A 22,465-nucleotide genomic window follows, 5' to 3' on the forward strand; every position below is an offset into this window, starting at 1 on the left:
AATGGGACACCAGTAAAACAGGGAAATAAGAATGCTGGTCTGAACTGGTCTTGTATACTTTAAAATAAACACCAGTAAAACAGGGAAATAAGAATACTGGTCTGAACTGGTCTTGTATACTTTAAAATGGGACACCAGTAAAACGGGGAAATAAGAATACTGGTCTGAACTGGTCTTGAATACTTTAAAATGGGACACCAGTAAAACAGGGAAATAAGAATTCTGGTCTGAACTGGTCTTGTATACTTTAAAATGAACACCAGTAAAACAGGGAAATAAGAATACTGGTCTGAACTGATCTTGTATACTTTAAAATGGGACACCAGTAACACGGGGAAATAAGAATACTGGTCTGAACTGGTCTTGTATACTTTAATATGGGACACCAGTAAAACTGGGAAGTAAGAATCCTGGTCTGAACTGGTCTTGTATACTTTAAAATGGGACACCAGCAAAACAGGGAAATAAGAATCTGGTCTGAACTGGTCTTGTATACTTGAAAATGGGACACCAGTAAAACGGGGAAATAAGAATACTGGTGTGAACTGGTCTTGTATACTTTAAAATGGGACACCAGTAAAACAGGGAAATAAGAATACTGGTCTGAACTGGTCTTGTATACTTTAAAATGGGACACCTGTAAAACAGGGAAATAAGAATACTGGTCTGAACTGGTCTTGTATACTTTAAAATGGGACACCAGTAAAACAGGGAAATAAGAATACTGGTCTGAACTGGTCTTGTATACTTTTAAATGGGTCACCAGTAAAACGGGGAAATAAGAATACTGGTCTGAACTGGTCTTGTATACTTTAAAATGGGACACCAGTAAAACGGGGAAATAAGAATACTGGTGTGAACTGGTCTTGTATACTTTAAAATGGGACACCAGTAAAACAGGGAAATAAGAATACTGGTCTGAACTGGTCTTGTATACTTTAAAATGGGACACCTGTAAAACAGGGAAATAAGAATACTGGTCTGAACTGGTCTTGTATACTTTTAAATGGGTCACCAGTAAAACGGGGAAATAAGAATACTGGTCTGAACTGGTCTTGTATACTTTAAAATGGGACACCAGTAAAACAGGGAAATAAGAATACTGGTCTGAACTGGTCTTGTATACTTTAAAATGGGACACCAGTAAAACAGGGAAATAAGAATACTGGTCTGAACTGGTCTTGTATACTTTAAAATGGGACACCAGTAAAACGGGGAAATAAGAATACTGGTCTGAACTGGTCTTGTATACTTTAAAATGGGACACCAGTAAAACAGGGAAATAAGAATACTGGTCTGAACTGGTCTTGTATACATTAAAATGGGACACCAGTAAAACAGGGAAATAAGAATACTGGTCTGAACTGGTCTTGTATACTTTATAATAGGACACCAGTAAAACAGGGAAATAAGAATGCTGGTCTGAACTGGTCTTGTATACTTTAAAATAAACACCAGTAAAACAGGGAAATAAGAATAGTGGTCTGAACTGGTCTTGTATACTTTAAAATGGGACACCGGTAAAACGGGGAAATAAGAATACTGCTCTGAACTGGTCTTGTATACTTTAAAATGGGACACCAGTAAAACAGGGAAATAAGAATACTGGTCTGAACTGGTCTTGTATACTTTAAAATGGGACACCAGTAACACGGAGAAAAAAGAATACTGGTTTGAACTGGTCTTGTATACTTTATAATAGGACACCAGTAAAACAGGGAAATAAGAATGCTGGTCTGAACTGGTCTTGTATACTTTAAAATAAACACCAGTAAAACAGGGAAATAAGAATACTGGTCTGAACTGGTCTTGTATACTTTAAAATGGGACACCAGTAAAACGGGGAAATAAGAATACTGGTCTGAACTGGTCTTGTATACTTTAAAATGGGACACCAGTAAAACGGGGAAATGAGAATACTGGTCTGAACTGGTCTTGAATACTTTAAAATGGGACACCAGTAAAACAGGGAAATAAGAATTCTGGTCTGAACTGGTCTTGTATACTTTAAAATGAACACCAGTAAAACAGGGAAATAAGAATACTGGTCTGAACTGATCTTGTATACTTTAAAATGGGACACCAGTAAAACAGGGAAATAAGAATACTGGTCTGAACTGGTCTTGTATACTTTAAAATGGGACACCAGTAAAACAGGGAAATAAGAATACTGGTCTTGTATACTTTAAAATGGGACACCAGTAAAACGGGGAAATAAGAATTCTGGTCTGAACTGATCTTGTATACTTTAAAATGGGACACCAGTAAAACAGGGAAATAAGAATACTGGTCTGAACTGATCTTGTATACTTTAAAATGGGACACCAGTAAAACAGGGAAATAAGAATACTGGTCTGAACTGGTCTTGTATACTTTAAAATGGGACACCAGTAAAACAGGGAAATAAGAATACTGGTCTGAACTGGTCTTGTATACTTTAAAATGGGACACCAGTAAAACGGGGAAATAATAATACTGGTCTGAACTGGTCTTGTATACTTTAAAATGGGACACCATTAAAACGGGGAAATAAGAATACTGGTCTGAACTGGTCTTGTATACTTTAAAATGAACACCAGTAAAACAGGGAAATAAGAATACTGGTCTGAACTGGTCTTGTATACTTTAAAATGGGACACCAGTAAAACAGGGAAATAAGAATACTGGTCTGAACTGGTCTTGTATACTTTAAAATGGGACACCAGTAAAACGGGGAAATAAGAATAGTGGTCTGAACTGGTCTTGTATACTTTAAAATGGGACACCAGTAACACAGGGGAATAAGAATACTGGTCTGAACTGGTCTTGTATACTTTAAAATGGGAAACCAGTAAAACAGGGAAACACTGGTCTGAACTGGTCTTGTATACTTTAAAATGGGACACCAGTAAAACGGGGAAATAAGAATACTGGTCTGAACTGGTCTTGTATACTTTAAAATGGGACACCAGTAAAACGGGGAAATAAGAATACTGGTCTGAACTGGTCTTGTATAGTTTAAAATGGGACACCAGTAAAACGGGGAAATAAGAATACTGGTCTGAACTGGTCTTGTATACTTTAAAATGGGACACCAGTAACACAGGGAAATAAGAATACGGGTCTGAACTGGTCTTGTATACTTTAAAATGGGACACCAGTAACACAGGGAAATAAGAATACTGGTCTGAACTGGTCTTGTATACTTTAAAATGGGACACCAGTAAAACGGGGAAATAAGAATACTGGTCTGAACTGGTCTTGTATACTTTAAAATGGGACACCAGTAAAACTGGGATGTAAGAATCCTGGTCTGAACTGGTCTTGTATACTTTAAAATGGGACACCAGTAAAACTGGGAAGTAAGAATCCTGGTCTGAACTGGTCTTGTATACTTTAAAATGGGACACCAGTAAAACAGGGAAATAAGAATACTGGTCTGAACTAGTCTTGTATACTTTAAAATGGGACACCAGTAAAACTGGGAAGTAAGAATCCTGGTCTGAACTGGTCTTGTATACTTTAAAATGGGACACCAGTAAAACAGGGAAATAAGAATACTGGTCTGAACTGGTCTTGTATACTTTAAAATGGGACACCAGTAAAACTGGGAAGTAAGAATCCTGGGCGAAATTCTCCATCCCGCTGCGCCACATTTCTGCCCCGACCGGCCGGCGGGAGTCTCCGTAACACCGGCCGGTCAATGGGGTTTCCCATTGTGGGGCAGCCCCACGCCGTCGGGAAACCCCCGGGCGCCGGCAAAACGGAGACTCCCGCCGGCGGAGAATGACGCCTACTGGTCTGAACTGGTCTTGTATACTTAAAATGGGCCATCAGTAAAACGGGGAAATAAGAATACTGGTCTGAACTGGTCTTGTATACTTTAAAATGGGACACCAGTAAAACAGGGAAATAAGAATACTGGTCTGAACTGGTCTTGTATACTTTAAAATGGGACACCAGTAAAACAGGGAAATAAGAATACTGGTCTGAACTGGTCTTGTATACTTTAAAATGGGACACCAGTAAAACAGGGAAATAAGAATACTGGGCTGAACTGGTCTTGTATACTTTAAAATGGGACACCAGTAAAACAGGGAAATAAGAATACTGGGCTGAACTGGTCTTGTATACTTTAAAATGGGACACCAGTAACACAGGGAAATAAGAATACTGGTCTGAACTGGTCTTGTATACTTTAAAATGGGACACCAGTAAAACAGGGAAATAAGAATACTGGGCTGAACTGGTCTTGTATACTTTAAAATGGGACACCAGCAAAACAGGGAAATAAGAATACTGGTCTGAACTGGTCTTGTGTACTTTAAAATGGAACACCAGTAACACAGGGAAATAAGAATACTGGTCTGAACTGGTCTTGTATACTTTAAAATGGGACACCAGTAAAACAGGGAAATAAGAATACTGGTCGGAACTGGCCTTGTGTACTTTAAAATGGGACACCAGTAACACAGGGAAATAAGAATACTGGTCTGAACTGGTCTTGTATACTTAAAATGGGACACCAGTAAAACAGGGAAATAAGAATACTGGTCTGAACTGGTCTTGTGTATTTTAAAATGGGACACCAGTAAAACGGGGAAATAAGAATACTGGTCTGAACTGGTCTTGTATACTTAAAATGGGACACCAGTAAAACAGGGAAATAAGAATACTGGTCTGAACTGGTCTTGTATACTTTAAAATGGGACACAAGTAAAACAGGGAAATAAGAATACTGGTCTGAACTGGTCTTGTATACTTTAAAATGGGACACCAGTAAAACAGGGAAATAAGAATACTGGTCTGAACTGGTCTTGTATACTTTAAAATGGGACACCAGTAAAACGGGGAAACAAGAATACTGGTCTGGACTGGTCTTGTATACTTTAAAATGGGACACCAGTAAAACAGTGAAATAAGAATACTGGTCTGAACTGGTCTTGTATACTTTAAAATGGAACACCAGTAAAACAGGGAAATAAGAATACTGGTCTGAACTGGTCTTGTATACTTTAAAATGGGACACCAGTAAAACGGGGAAATAAGAACACTGGTCTGAACTGGTCTTGTATACTTTAAAATGGGACACCAGTAAAACGGGGAAATAAGAATACTGGTCTGAACTGGTCTTGTATACTTTAAAATGGGACACCAGTAAAACAGGGAAATAAGAATACTGGTCTGAACTGGTCTTGTATACTTTAAAATGGAACACCAGTAAAACGGGGAAATAAGAATACTGGTCTGAACTGGTCTTGTATACTTTAAAATGAACACCAGTAAAACAGGGAAATAAGAATACTGGTCTGAACTGGTCTTGTATACTTTAAAATGGGACACCAGTAAAACAGAGAAATAAGAATACTGGTCTGAACTGATCTTGTATACTTTAAAATGGAACACCAGTAAAACAGGGAAATAAGAATACTGGTCTGAACTGGTCTTGTATTCTTTAAAATGGGACACCAGTAAAACAGGGAAATAAGAATACTGGTCTGAACTGGTCTTGTATACTTTAAAATGGAACACCAGGAAAACAGGGAAATAAGAATACTGGTCTGAACTGGTCTTGTATACTTTAAAATGGGACACCAGTAACACAGGGAAATAAGAATACTGGTCTGAACTGGTCTTGTATACTTTAAAATGGGACACCAGTAAGACAGTGAAATAAGAATACTGGCCTGAACTGGTCTTGTATACTTTAAAATGGGACACCAGTAAAACGGGGAAATAAGAATTCTGGTCTGAACTGGTCTTGTATACTTTAAAATGGGACACCAGTAAAACAGGGAAATAAGAATATTGGTCTGAACTGATCTTGTATAATTTAAAATGGGACACCAGTAAAACAGGGAAATAAGAATACTGGTCTGAACTGATCTTGTATACTTTAAAATGGGACACCAGTAAAACAGGGAAATAAGAATACTGGTCTGAACTGGTCTTGTATACGTTAAAATAGGACACCAGTAAAACAGGGAAATAAGAATACTGGTCTGAACTGGTCTTGTATACTTTAAAATGGGACACCAGTAAAACAGGGAAATAAGAATACTGGTCTGAACTGGTCTTGTATACTTTAAAATGGAACACCAGTAAAACAGGGAAATAAGAATACTGGTCTGAACTGGTCTTGTATACTTTAAAATGGGACACCAGTAACACAGGGAAATAAGAATACTGGTCTGAACTGGTCTTGTATACTTTAAAATGGGACACCAGTAAAACAGGGAAATAAAAATACTGGTCTGAACTGGTCTTGTATACTTTAAAATGGGACACCAGTAAAACGGGGAAATAAGAATACTGGTCTGAACTGGTCTTGTATACTTTAAAATGGGACACCATTAAAACGGGGAAATAAGAATACTGGTCTGAACTGGTCTTGTATACTTTAAAATGAACACCAGTAAAACAGGGAAATAAGAATACTGGTCTGAACTGGTCTTGTATACTTTAAAATGGGACACCAGTAAAACAGGGAAATAAGAATACTGGTCTGAACTGGTCTTGTATACTTTAAAATGGGACACCAGTAAAACGGGGAAATAAGAATAGTGGTCTGAACTGGTCTTGTATACTTTAAAATGGGACACCAGTAACACAGGGGAATAAGAATACTGGTCTGAACTGGTCTTGTATACTTTAAAATGGGAAACCAGTAAAACAGGGAAACACTGGTCTGAACTGGTCTTGTATAGTTTAAAATGGGACACCAGTAAAACGGGGAAATAAGAATACTGGTCTGAACTGGTCTTGTATACTTTAAAATGGGACACCAGTAAAACGGGGAAATAAGAATACTGGTCTGAACTGGTCTTGTATAGTTTAAAATGGGACACCAGTAAAACGGGGAAATAAGAATACTGGTCTGAACTGGTCTTGTATACTTTAAAATGGGACACCAGTAAAACTGGGATGTAAGAATCCTGGTCTGAACTGGTCTTGTATACTTTAAAATGGGACACCAGTAAAACTGGGAAGTAAGAATCCTGGTCTGAACTGGTCTTGTATACTTTAAAATGGGACACCAGTAAAACAGGGAAATAAGAATACTGGTCTGAACTAGTCTTGTATACTTTAAAATGGGACACCAGTAAAACTGGGAAGTAAGAATCCTGGTCTGAACTGGTCTTGTATACTTTAAAATGGGACACCAGTAAAACAGGGAAATAAGAATACTGGTCTGAACTGGTCTTGTATACTTTAAAATGGGACACCAGTAAAACTGGGAAGTAAGAATACTGGGCGAAATTCTCCATCCCGCTGCGCCACATTTCTGCCCCGACCGGCCGGCGGGAGTCTCCGTAACACCGGCCGGTCAATGGGGTTTCCCATTGTGGGGCAGCCCCACGCCGTCGGGAAAACCCCGGGCGCCGGCAAAACGGAGACTCCCGCCGGCGGAGAATGACGCCCACTGGTCTGAACTGGTCTTGTATACTTAAAATGGGACATCAGTAAAACGGGGAAATAAGAATACTGGTCTGAACTGGTCTTGTATACTTTAAAATGGGACACCAGTAAAACAGGGAAATAAGAATACTGGTCTGAACTGGTCTTGTATACTTTAAAATGGGACACCAGTAAAACAGGGAAATAAGAATACTGGTCTGAACTGGTCTTGTATACTTTAAAATGGGACACCAGTAAAACAGGGAAATAAGAATACTGGGCTGAACTGGTCTTGTATACTTTAAAATGGGACACCAGTAAAACAGGGAAATAAGAATACTGGGCTGAACTGGTCTTGTATACTTTAAAATGGGACACCAGTAACACAGGGAAATAAGAATACTGGTCTGAACTGGTCTTGTATACTTTAAAATGGGACACCAGTAAAACAGGGAAATAAGAATACTGGGCTGAACTGGTCTTGTATACTTTAAAATGGGACACCAGCAAAACAGGGAAATAAGAATACTGGTCTGAACTGGTCTTGTGTACTTTAAAATGGAACACCAGTAACACAGGGAAATAAGAATACTGGTCTGAACTGGTCTTGTATACTTTAAAATGGGACACCAGTAAAACAGGGAAATAAGAATACTGGTCTGAACTGGTCTTGTGTACTTTAAAATGGGACACCAGTAACACAGGGAAATAAGAATACTGGTCTGAACTGGTCTTGTATACTTAAAATGGGACACCAGTAAAACAGGGAAATAAGAATACTGGTCTGAACTGGTCTTGTGTATTTTAAAATGGGACACCAGTAAAACGGGGAAATAAGAATACTGGTCTGAACTGGTCTTGTATACTTAAAATGGGACACCAGTAAAACAGGGAAATAAGAATACTGGTCTGAACTGGTCTTGTATACTTTAAAATGGGACACAAGTAAAACAGGGAAATAAGAATACTGGTCTGAACTGGTCTTGTATACTTTAAAATGGGACACCAGTAAAACAGGGAAATAAGAATACTGGTCTGAACTGGTCTTGTATACTTTAAAATGGGACACCAGTAAAACGGGGAAACAAGAATACTGGTCTGGACTGGTCTTGTATACTTTAAAATGGGACACCAGTAAAACAGTGAAATAAGAATACTGGTCTGAACTGGTCTTGTATACTTTAAAATGGAACACCAGTAAAACAGGGAAATAAGAATACTGGTCTGAACTGGTCTTGTATACTTTAAAATGGGACACCAGTAAAACGGGGAAATAAGAACACTGGTCTGAACTGGTCTTGTATACTTTAAAATGGGACACCAGTAAAACGGGGAAATAAGAATACTGGTCTGAACTGGTCTTGTATACTTTAAAATGGGACACCAGTAAAACAGGGAAATAAGAATACTGGTCTGAACTGGTCTTGTATACTTTAAAATGGAACACCAGTAAAACGGGGAAATAAGAATACTGGTCTGAACTGGTCTTGTATACTTTAAAATGGGACACCAGTAAGACAGTGAAATAAGAATACTGGCCTGAACTGGTCTTGTATACTTTAAAATGGGACACCAGTAAAACGGGGAAATAAGAATTCTGGTCTGAACTGGTCTTGTATACTTTAAAATGGGACACCAGTAAAACAGGGAAATAAGAATATTGGTCTGAACTGATCTTGTATAATTTAAAATGGGACACCAGTAAAACAGGGAAATAAGAATACTGGTCTGAACTGATCTTGTATACTTTAAAATGGGACACCAGTAAAACAGGGAAATAAGAATACTGGTCTGAACTGGTCTTGTATACGTTAAAATAGGACACCAGTAAAACAGGGAAATAAGAATACTGGTCTGAACTGGTCTTGTATACTTTAAAATGGGACACCAGTAAAACAGGGAAATAAGAATACTGGTCTGAACTGGTCTTGTATACTTTAAAATGGGACACCAGTAAAACGGGGAAATAAGAATACTGGTCTGAACTGGTCTTGTATACTTTAAAATGGGACACCATTAAAACGGGGAAATAAGAATCCTGGTCTGAACTGGTCTTGTATACTTTAAAATGAACACCAGTAAAACAGGGAAATAAGAATACTGGTCTGAACTGGTCTTGTATACTTTAAAATGGAACACCAGTAAGACAGGGAAATAAGAATACTGGTCTGAACTGGTCTTGTATACTTTAAAATGGGACACCAGTAACACAGGGAAATAAGAATACTGGTCTGAACTGGTCTTGTATACTTTAAAATGGGACACCCGTAAAACAGGGAAATAAGAATACTGGTCTGAACTGGTCTTGTATACTTTAAAATGGGACACCAGTAAAACGGGGAAATAAGAATACTGGTCTGAACTGGTCTTGTATACTTTAAAATGGGACACCAGTAAAACAGGGAAATAAGAATACTGGTCTGAACTGGTCTTGTATACTTTAAAATGGGACACCAGTAAAACGGGGAAATAAGAATACTGGTCTGAACTGGTCTTGTATACTTTAAAATGGGACACCAGTAAAACGGGGAAATAAGAATACTGGTCTGAACTGGTCTTGTATACTTTAAAATGGGACACCAGTAAAACGGGGAAATAAGAATACTGGTCTGAACTGGTCTTGTATACTTTAAAATGGGACACCAGTAAAACAGGGAAATAAGAATACTGGTCTGAACTGGTCTTGTATACTTTAAAATGGGACACCAGTAAAACAGGGAAATAAGAATACTGGTCTGAACTGGTCTTGTATACTTTAAAATGGGACACCAGTAAAACAGGGAAATAAGAATACTGGTCTGAACTGGTCTTGTATACTTTAAAATGGGACACCAGTAACACAGGGAAATAAGAATACTGGTCTGAACTGGTCTTGTATACTTTAAAATGGGACACCAGTAAAACAGGGAAATAAGAATACTGGTCTGAACTGGTCTTGTATACTTTAAAATGGGACACCAGTAAAACGGGGAAATAAGAATACTGGTCTGAACTGGTCTTGTATACTTTAAAATGGGACACCAGTAAAACAGGGAAATAAGAATACTGGTCTGAACTGGTCTTGTATACTTTAAAATGGGACACCAGTAAAACGGGGAAATAAGAATACTGGTCTGAACTGGTCTTGTATACTTTAAAATGGGACACCAGTAAAACGGGGAAATAAGAACACTGGTCTGAACTGGTCTTGTATACTTTAAAATGGGACACCAGTAAAACGGGGAAATAAGAATACTGGTCTGAACTGGTCTTGTATACTTTAAAATGGGACACCAGTAAAACAGGGAAATAAGAATACTGGTCTGAACTGGTCTTGTATACTTTAAAATGGAACACCAGTAAAACGGGGAAATAAGAATACTGGTCTGAACTGGTCTTGTATACTTTAAAATGAACACCAGTAAAACAGGGAAATAAGAATACTGGTCTGAACTGGTCTTGTATACTTTAAAATGGGACACCAGTAAAATAGAGAAATAAGAATACTGGTCTGAACTGATCTTGTATACTTTAAAATGGAACACCAGTAAAACAGGGAAATAAGAATACTGGTCTGAACTGGTCTTGTATTCTTTAAAATGGGACACCAGTAAAACAGGGAAATAAGAATACTGGTCTGAACTGGTCTTGTATACTTTAAAATGGAACACCAGGAAAACAGGGAAATAAGAATACTGGTCTGAACTGGTCTTGTATACTTTAAAATGGGACACCAGTAACACAGGGAAATAAGAATACTGGTCTGAACTGGTCTTGTATACTTTAAAATGGGACACCAGTAAGACAGTGAAATAAGAATACTGGCCTGAACTGGTCTTGTATACTTTAAAATGGGACACCAGTAAAACGGGGAAATAAGAATTCTGGTCTGAACTGGTCTTGTATACTTTAAAATGGGACACCAGTAAAACAGGGAAATAAGAATATTGGTCTGAACTGATCTTGTATAATTTAAAATGGGACACCAGTAAAACAGGGAAATAAGAATACTGGTCTGAACTGATCTTGTATACTTTAAAATGGGACACCAGTAAAACAGGGAAATAAGAATACTGGTCTGAACTGGTCTTGTATACGTTAAAATAGGACACCAGTAAAACAGGGAAATAAGAATACTGGTCTGAACTGGTCTTGTATACTTTAAAATGGGACACCAGTAAAACAGGGAAATAAGAATACTGGTCTGAACTGGTCTTGTATACTTTAAAATGGGACACCAGTAAAACAGGGAAATAAGAATACTGGTCTGAACTGGTCTTGTATACTTTAAAATGGGACACCAGTAAAACGGGGAAATAATAATACTGGTCTGAACTGGTCTTGTATACTTTAAAATGGGACACCATTAAAACGGGGAAATAAGAATACTGGTCTGAACTGGTCTTGTATACTTTAAAATGAACACCAGTAAAACAGGGAAATAAGAATACTGGTCTGAACTGGTCTTGTATACTTTAAAATGGGACACCAGTAAAACAGGGAAATAAGAATACTGGTCTGAACTGGTCTTGTATACTTTAAAATGGGACACCAGTAAAACAGGGAAATAAGAATACTGGTCTGAACTGGTCTTGTATACTTTAAAATGGGACACCAGTAACACAGGGGAATAAGAATACTGGTCTGAACTGGTCTTGTATACTTTAAAATGGGAAACCAGTAAAACAGGGAAACACTGGTCTGAACTGGTCTTGTATAGTTTAAAATGGGACACCAGTAAAACGGGGAAATAAGAATACTGGTCTGAACTGGTCTTGTATACTTTAAAATGGGACACCAGTAAAACGGGGAAATAAGAATACTGGTCTGAACTGGTCTTGTATAGTTTAAAATGGGACACCAGTAAAACGGGGAAATAAGAATACTGGTCTGAACTGGTCTTGTATACTTTAAAATGGGACACCAGTAAAACTGGGATGTAAGAATCCTGGTCTGAACTGGTCTTGTATACTTTAAAATGGGACACCAGTAAAACTGGGAAATAAGAATCCTGGTCTGAACTGGTCTTGTATACTTTAAAATGGGACACCAGTAAAACAGGGAAATAAGAATACTGGTCTGAACTGGTCTTGTATACTTTAAAATGGGACACCAGTAAAACTGGGAAGTAAGAATCCTGGGCGAAATTCTCCATCCCGCTGCGCCACATTTCTGCCCCGACCGGCCGGCGGGAGTCTCCGTAACACCGGCCGGTCAATGGGGTTTCCCATTGTGGGGCAGCCCCACGCCGTCGGGAAACCCCCGGGCGCCGGCAAAACGGAGACTCCCGCCGGCGGAGAATGACGCCCACTGGTCTGAACTGGTCTTGTATACTTAAAATGGGACATCAGTAAAACGGGGAAATAAGAATACTGGTCTGAACTGGTCTTGTATACTTTAAAATGGGACACCAGTAAAACAGGGAAATAAGAATACTGGTCTGAACTGGTCTTGTATACTTTAAAATGGGACACCAGTAAAACAGGGAAATAAGAATACTGGTCTGAACTGGTCTTGTATACTTTAAAATGGGACACCAGTAAAACAGGGAAATAAGAATACTGGGCTGAACTGGTCTTGTATACTTTAAAATGGGACACCAGTAAAACAGGGAAATAAGAATACTGGGCTGAACTGGTCTTGTATACTTTAAAATGGGACACCAGTAACACAGGGAAATAAGAATACTGGTCTGAACTGGTCTTGTATACTTTAAAATGGGACACCAGTAAAACAGGGAAATAAGAATACTGGGCTGAACTGGTCTTGTATACTTTAAAATGGGACACCAGCAAAACAGGGAAATAAGAATACTGGTCTGAACTGGTCTTGTGTACTTTAAAATGGAACACCAGTAACACAGGGAAATAAGAATACTGGTCTGAACTGGTCTTGTATACTTTAAAATGGGACACCAGTAAAACAGGGAAATAAGAATACTGGTCTGAACTGGTCTTGTGTACTTTAAAATGGGACACCAGTAACACAGGGAAATAAGAATACTGGTCTGAACTGGTCTTGTATACTTAAAATGGGACACCAGTAAAACAGGGAAATAAGAATACTGGTCTGAACTGGTCTTGTGTATTTTAAAATGGGACACCAGTAAAACGGGGAAATAAGAATACTGGTCTGAACTGGTCTTGTATACTTAAAATGGGACACCAGTAAAACAGGGAAATAAGAATACTGGTCTGAACTGGTCTTGTATACTTTAAAATGGGACACAAGTAAAACAGGGAAATAAGAATACTGGTCTGAACTGGTCTTGTATACTTTAAAATGGGACACCAGTAAAACAGGGAAATAAGAATACTGGTCTGAACTGGTCTTGTATACTTTAAAATGGGACACCAGTAAAACGGGGAAACAAGAATACTGGTCTGGACTGGTCTTGTATACTTTAAAATGGGACACCAGTAAAACAGTGAAATAAGAATACTGGTCTGAACTGGTCTTGTATACTTTAAAATGGAACACCAGTAAAACAGGGAAATAAGAATACTGGTCTGAACTGGTCTTGTATACTTTAAAATGGGACACCAGTAAAACGGGGAAATAAGAACACTGGTCTGAACTGGTCTTGTATACTTTAAAATGGGACACCAGTAAAACGGGGAAATAAGAATACTGGTCTGAACTGGTCTTGTATACTTTAAAATGGGACACCAGTAAAACAGGGAAATAAGAATACTGGTCTGAACTGGTCTTGTATACTTTAAAATGGAACACCAGTAAAACGGGGAAATAAGAATACTGGTCTGAACTGGTCTTGTATACTTTAAAATGAACACCAGTAAAACAGGGAAATAAGAAAACTGGTCTGAACTGGTCTTGTATACTTTAAAATGGGACACCAGTAAAACAGAGAAATAAGAATACTGGTCTGAACTGATCTTGTATACTTTAAAATGGAACACCAGTAAAACAGGGAAATAAGAATACTGGTCTGAACTGGTCTTGTATTCTTTAAAATGGGACACCAGTAAAACAGGGAAATAAGAATACTGGTCTGAACTGGTCTTGTATACTTTAAAATGGAACACCAGGAAAACAGGGAAATAAGAATACTGGTCTGAACTGGTCTTGTATACTTTAAAATGGGACACCAGTAACACAGGGAAATAAGAATACTGGTCTGAACTGGTCTTGTATACTTTAAAATGGGACACCAGTAAGACAGTGAAATAAGAATACTGGCCTGAACTGGTCTTGTATACTTTAAAATGGGACACCAGTAAAACGGGGAAATAAGAATTCTGGTCTGAACTGGTCTTGTATACTTTAAAATGGGACACCAGTAAAACAGGGAAATAAGAATATTGGTCTGAACTGATCTTGTATAATTTAAAATGGGACACCAGTAAAACAGGGAAATAAGAATACTGGTCTGAACTGATCTTGTATACTTTAAAATGGGACACCAGTAAAACAGGGAAATAAGAATACTGGTCTGAACTGGTCTTGTATACGTTAAAATAGGACACCAGTAAAACAGGGAAATAAGAATACTGGTCTGAACTGGTCTTGTATACTTTAAAATGGGACACCAGTAAAACAGGGAAATAAGAATACTGGTCTGAACTGGTCTTGTATACTTTAAAATGGGACACCAGTAAAACGGGGAAATAAGAATACTGGTCTGAGCTGGTCTTGTATACTTTAAAATGGGACACCATTAAAACGGGGAAATAAGAATCCTGGTCTGAACTGGTCTTGTATACTTTAAAATGAACACCAGTAAAACAGGGAAATAAGAATACTGGTCTGAACTGGTCTTGTATACTTTAAAATGGAACACCAGTAAGACAGGGAAATAAGAATACTGGTCTGAACTGGTCTTGTATACTTTAAAATGGGACACCAGTAACACAGGGAAATAAGAATACTGGTCTGAACTGGTCTTGTATACTTTAAAATGGGACACCCGTAAAACAGGGAAATAAGAATACTGGTCTGAACTGGTCTTGTATACTTTAAAATGGGACACCAGTAAAACGGGGAAATAAGAATACTGGTCTGAACTGGTCTTGTATACTTTAAAATGGGACACCAGTAAAACAGGGAAATAAGAATACTGGTCTGAACTGGTCTTGTATACTTTAAAATGGGACACCAGTAAAACGGGGAAATAAGAATACTGGTCTGAACTGGTCTTGTATACTTTAAAATGGGACACCAGTAAAACGGGGAAATAAGAATACTGGTCTGAACTGGTCTTGTATACTTTAAAATGGGACACCAGTAAAACGGGGAAATAAGAATACTGGTCTGAACTGGTCTTGTATACTTTAAAATGGGACACCAGTAAAACAGGGAAATAAGAATACTGGTCTGAACTGGTCTTGTATACTTTAAAATGGGACACCAGTAAAACAGGGAAATAAGAATACTGGTCTGAACTGGTCTTGTATACTTTAAAATGGGACACCAGTAAAACAGGGAAATAAGAATACTGGTCTGAACTGGTCTTGTATACTTTAAAATGGGACACCAGTAACACAGGGAAATAAGAATACTGGTCTGAACTGGTCTTGTATACTTTAAAATGGGACACCAGTAAAACAGGGAAATAAGAATACTGGTCTGAACTGGTCTTGTATACTTTAAAATGGGACACCAGTAAAACGGGGAAATAAGAATACTGGTCTGAACTGGTCTTGTATACTTTAAAATGGGACACCAGTAAAACAGGGAAATAAGAATACTGGTCTGAACTGGTCTTGTATACTTTAAAATGGGACACCATTAAAACGGGGAAATAAGAATACTGGTCTGAACTGGTCTTGTATACTTTAAAATGGGACACCAGTAAAACGGGGAAATAAGAATACTGGTCTGAACTGGTCTTGTATACTTTAAAATGGGACACCAGTAAAACAGGGAAATAAGAATACTGGTCTGAACTGGTCTTGTATACTTTAAAATGGGACACCAGTAAAACGGGGAAATAAGAATACTGGTCTGAACTGGTCTTGTATACTTTAAAATGGGACACCAGTAAAACGGGGAAATAAGAATACTGGTCTGAACTGGTCTTGTATACTTTAAAATGGGACACCAGTAAAACGGGGAAATAAGAATACTGGTCTGAACTGGTCTTGTATACTTTAAAATGGGACACCAGTAAAACAGGGAAATAAGAATACTGGTCTGAACTGGTCTTGTATACTTTAAAATGGGACACCAGTAAAACAGGGAAATAAGAATACTGGTCTGAACTGGTCTTGTATACTTTAAAATGGGACACCAGTAAAACAGGGAAATAAGAATACTGGTCTGAACTGGTCTTGTATACTTTAAAATGGGACACCAGTAACACAGGGAAATAAGAATACTGGTCTGAACTGGTCTTGTATACTTTAAAATGGGACACCAGTAAAACAGGGAAATAAGAATACTGGTCTGAACTGGTCTTGTATACTTTAAAATGGGACACCAGTAAAACGGGGAAATAAGAATACTGGTCTGAACTGGTCTTGTATACTTTAAAATGGGACACCAGTAAAACAGGGAAATAAGAATACTGGTCTGAACTGGTCTTGTATACTTTAAAATGGGACACCATTAAAACGGGGAAATAAGAATACTGGTCTGAACTGGTCTTGTATACTTTAAAATGGGACACCAGTAAAACGGGGAAATAAGAATACTGGTCTGAACTGGTCTTGTATACTTTAAAATGGGACACCAGTAAAACGGGGAAATAAGAATACTGGTCTGAACTGGTCTTGTATACTTTAAAATGGGACACCAGTAAAACAGGGAAATAAGAATACTGGTCTGAACTGGTCTTGTATACTTTAAAATGGGACACCAGTAAAACAGGGAAATAAGAATACTGGTCTGAACTGGTCTTGTATACTTTAAAATGGGACACCAGTAAAACAGGGAAATAAGAATACTGGTCTGAACTGGTCTTGTATACTTTAAAATGGGACACCAGTAAAACTGGGAAGTAAGAATCCTGGGCGAAATTCTCCATCCCGCTGCGCCACATTTCTGCCCCGACCGGCCGGCGGGAGTCTCCGTAACACCGGCCGGTCAATGGGGTTTCCCATTGTGGGGCAGCCCCACGCCGTCGGGAAACCCCCGGGCGCCGGCAAAACGGAGACTCCCGCCGGCGGAGAATGACGCCCACTGGTCTGAACTGGTCTTGTATACTTTAAAATGGGACACCAGTAAAACAGGGAAATAAGAATACTGGTCTGAACTGGTCTTGTATACTTTACAATGGGACACCAGTAACACAGGGAAATAAGAATACTGGTCTGAACTGGTCTTGTATACTTTAAAATGGGACACCAGTAAAACGGGGAAATAAGAATACTGGTCTGAACTGGTCTTGTATACTTTAAAATGGGGCACCAGTAAAACAGGGAAATAAGAATACTGGTCTGAACTGGTCTTGTATACTTTAAAATGGGACACCAGTAAAACGGGGAAATAAGAATACTGGTCTGAACTGGTCTTGTATACTTCATAATAGGACACCAGTAAAACAGGGAAATAAGAATACTGGTCTGAACTGGTCTTGTATACTTTAAAATGGAACACCGGTAAAACGGGGAAATAAGAATACTGGTCTGAACTGGTCTTGTATACTTAAAATGGGACACCAGTAAAACAGGGAAATAAGAATACTGGTCTGAATTGGTCTTGTATACTTTAAAATGGGACACCAGTTAAACGGGGAAATAAGAATACTGGTATGAACTGGTCTTGTATACTTTAAAATGGAACACCAGTAAAACAGGGAAATAAGAATACTGGTCTGAACTGGTCTTGTATACTTTAAAATGGGACACCAGTAAAACAGGGAAATAAGAATACTGGTCTGAACTGGTCTTGTATACTTTAAAATGGGACACCAGTAAATCGGGGAAATAAGAATACTGGTCTGAACTGGTCTTGTATACTTTAAAATGGGACACCAGTAAAACAGGGAAATAAGAATACTGGTCTGAACTGGTCTTGTATACTTTAAAATGGGACACCAGTAAAACTGGGAAGTAAGAATCCTGGGCGAAATTCTCCATCCCGCTGCGCCACATTTCTGCCCCGACCGGCCGGCGGGAGTCTCCGTAACACCGTCCGGTCAATGGGGTTTCCCATTGTGGGGCAGCCCCACGCCGTCGGGAAACCCCCGGGCGCCGGCAAAACGGAGACTCCCGCCGGCGGAGAATGACGCCCACTGGTCTGAACTGGTCTTGTATACTTAAAATGGGACACCAGTAAAACGGGGAAATAAGAATACTGGTCTGAACTGGTCTTGTATACTTTAAAATGGGACACCAGTAAAACAGGGAAATAAGAATACTGGGCTGAACTGGTCTTGTATACTTTAAAATGGGACACCAGTAAAACAGGGAAATAAGAATACTGGTCTGAACTGGTCTTGTATACTTTAAAATGGGACACCAGTAAAACAGGGAAATAAGAATACTGGTCTGAACTGGTCTTGTGTACTTTAAAATGGGACACCAGTAACACAGGGAAATAAGAATACTGGTCTGAACTGGTCTTGTATACTTAAAATGGGACACCAGTAAAACAGGGAAATAAGAATACTGGTCTGAACTGGTCTTGTGTATTTTAAAATGGGACACCAGTAAAACGGGGAAATAAGAATACTGGCCTGAACTGGTCTTGTATACTTAAAATGGGACACCAGTAAAACAGGGAAATAAGAATACGGGTCTGAACTGGTCTTGTATACTTTAAAATGGGACACAAGTAAAACAGGGAAATAAGAATACTGGTCTGTACTGGTCTTGTATACTTTAAAATGGGACACCAGTAAAACAGGGAAATAAGAATACTGCTCTGAACTGGTCTTGTATACTTTAAAATGGGACACCAGTAAAACGGGGAAACAAGAATACTGGTCTGGACTGGTCTTGTATACTTTAAAATGGGACACCAGTAAAACAGTGAAATAAGAATACTGGTCTGAACTGGTCTTGTATACTTTAAAATAGAACACCAGTAAAACAGGGAAATAAGAATACTGGTCTGAACTGGTCTTGTATACTTTAAAATGGGACACCAGTAAAACGGGGAAATAAGAACACTGGTCTGAACTGGTCTTGTATACTTTAAAATGGGACACCAGTAAAACGGGGAAATAAGAATACTGGTCTGAACTGGTCTTGTATACTTTAAAATGGGACACCAGTAAAACAGGGAAATAAGAATACTGGTCTGAACTGGTCTTGTATACTTTAAAATGGAACACCAGTAAAACGGGGAAATAAGAATACTGGTCTGAACTGGTCTTGTATACTTTAAAATGAACACCAGTAAAACAGGGAAATAAGAATACTGATCTGAACTGATCTTGTATACTTTAAAATGGAACACCAGTAAAACAGGGAAATAAGAATACTGGTCTGAACTGGTCTTGTATTCTTTAAAATGGGACACCAGTAAAACAGGGAAATAAGAATACTGGTCTGAACTGGTCTTGTATACTTTAAAATGGAACACCAGTAAAACAGGGAAATAAGAATAGTGGTCTGAACTGGTCTTGTATACTTTAAAATGGGACACCAGTAACACAGGGAAATAAGAATACTGGTCTGAACTGGTCTTGTATACTTTAAAATGGGACACCAGTAAGACAGTGAAATAAGAATACTGGCCTGAACTGGTCTTGTATACTTTAAAATGGGACACCAGTAAAACGGGGAAATAAGAATTCTGGTCTGAACTGGTCTTGTATACTTTAAATGGGACACCAGTAAAACAGGGAAATAAGAATACTGGTCTGAACTGATCTTGTATACTTTAAAATGGGACACCAGTAAAACAGGGAAATAAGAATACTGGTCTGAACTGATCTTGTATACTTTAAAATGGGACACCAGTAAAACAGGGAAATAAGAATACTGGTCTGAACTGGTCTTGTATACGTTAAAATAGGACACCAGTAAAACAGGGAAATAAGAATACTGGTCTGAACTGGTCTTGTATACTTTAAAATGGGACACCAGTAAAACAGGGAAATAAGAATACTGGTCTGAACTGGTCTTGTATACTTTAAAATGGGACACCAGTAAAACGGGGAAATAAGAATACTGGTCTGAACTGGTCTTGTATACTTTAAAATGGGACACCATTAAAACGGGGAAATAAGAATACTGGTCTGAACTGGTCTTGTATACTTTAAAATGAACACCAGGAAAACAGGGAAATAAGAATACTGGTCTGAACTGGTCTTGTATACTTTAAAATGGGACACCAGTAAAACGTGGAAATAAGAATACTGGTCTGAACTGGTCTTGTATACTTTAAAATGGGACACCAGTAAAACGGGGAAATAAGAATACTGGTCTGAACTGGTCTTGTATACTTTAAAATGGGACACCAGTAAAACAGGGAAATAAGAATACTGGTCTGAACTGGTCTTGTATACTTTAAAATGGGACACCAGTAAAACAGGGAAATAAGAATACTGGTCTGAACTGCTCTTGTATACTTTAAAATGGGACACCAGTAAAACGGGGAAATAAGAATACTGGTCTGAACTGGTCTTGTATACTTTAAAATGGGACACCAGTAACACAGGGAAATAAGAATACTGGTCTGAACTGGTCTTGTATACTTTAAAATGGGACACCAGTAAAACAGGGAAATAAGAATACTGGTCTGAACTGGTCTTGTATACTTTAAAATGGGACACCAGTAAAACGGGGAAATAAGAATACTGGTCTGAACTGGTCTTGTATACTTTAAAATGGGACACCAGTAAAACAGGGAAATAAGAATACTGGTCTGAACTGGTCTTGTATACTTTAAAATGGGACACCAGTAAAACGGGGAAATAAGAATACTGGTCTGAACTGGTCTTGTATACTTTAAAATGGGACACCAGTAAAACGGGGAAATAAGAATACTGGTCTGAACTGGTCTTGTATACTTTAAAATGGGACACCAGTAACTCAGAGAAATAAGAATAGTGGTCTGAACTGGTCTTGTATACTTTAAAATGGGACACCAGTAAAACAGGGAAATAAGAATACTGGTCTGAACTGGTCTTGTATACTTTAAAATGGGACACCAGTAAAACAGGGAAATAAGAATACTGGTCTGAACTGGTCTTGTATACTTTAAAATGGGACACCAGTAAAACAGGGAAATAAGAATACTGGTCTGACCTGGTCTTGTATACTTTAAAATGGGACACCAGTAAATCGGGGAAATAAGAATACTGGTCTGAACTGGTCTTGTATACTTTAAAATGGGACACCAGTAAAACAGGGAAATAAGAATACTGGTCTGAACTGGTCTTGTATACTTTAAAATGGGACACCAGTAAAACAGGGAAATAAGAATACTGGTCTGAACTGGTCTTGTATACTTTAAAATGGGACACCAGTAAAACGGGGAAATACGAATACTGGTCAGAACTGGTCTTGTATACTTTAAAATGGGACACCAGTAAAACAGGGAAATAAGAATACTGGTCTGAACTGGTCTTGTATACTTAAAAATTAACACCAGTAAAACGGGGAAATAAGAATACTGGTCTGAACTGGTCTTGTATACTTTAAAATGGGACACCAGTAAAACAGGGAAATAAGAATACTGGTCTGAACTGGTCTTGTATACTTTAAAATGGGACACCAGTAAAACAGGGAAATAAGAATACTGGTCTGAACTGGTCTTGTATACTTTAAAATGGGACACCAGTAAAACAGGGAAATAAGAATAATGGTCTGAACTGGTCTTGTATACTTTAAAATGGGACACCAGTAACACAGGGAAATAAGAATACTGGTCTGAACTGGTCTTGTATACTTTAAAATGGGACACCAGTAAAACAGGGAAATAAGAATACTGGTCTGAACTGGTCTTGTATACTTTAAAATGGGACACCAGTAAAACAGGGAAATAAGAATGCTGGTCTGAACTAGTCTTGTATACTTTAAAATGGGACACCAGTAAAACTGGGAAGTAAGAATCCTGGGCGAAATTCTCCATCCCGCTGCGCCACATTTCTGCCCCGACCGGCCGGCGGGAGTCTCCGTAACACCGGCCGGTCAATGGGGTTTCCCATTGTGGGGCAGCCCCACGCTGTCGGGAAACCCCCGGGCGCCGGCAAAAC

Source organism: Scyliorhinus torazame, chromosome X, assembly GCF_047496885.1.
Source record: "Scyliorhinus torazame isolate Kashiwa2021f chromosome X, sScyTor2.1, whole genome shotgun sequence".
Lineage (NCBI taxonomy): Eukaryota > Metazoa > Chordata > Chondrichthyes > Carcharhiniformes > Scyliorhinidae > Scyliorhinus > Scyliorhinus torazame.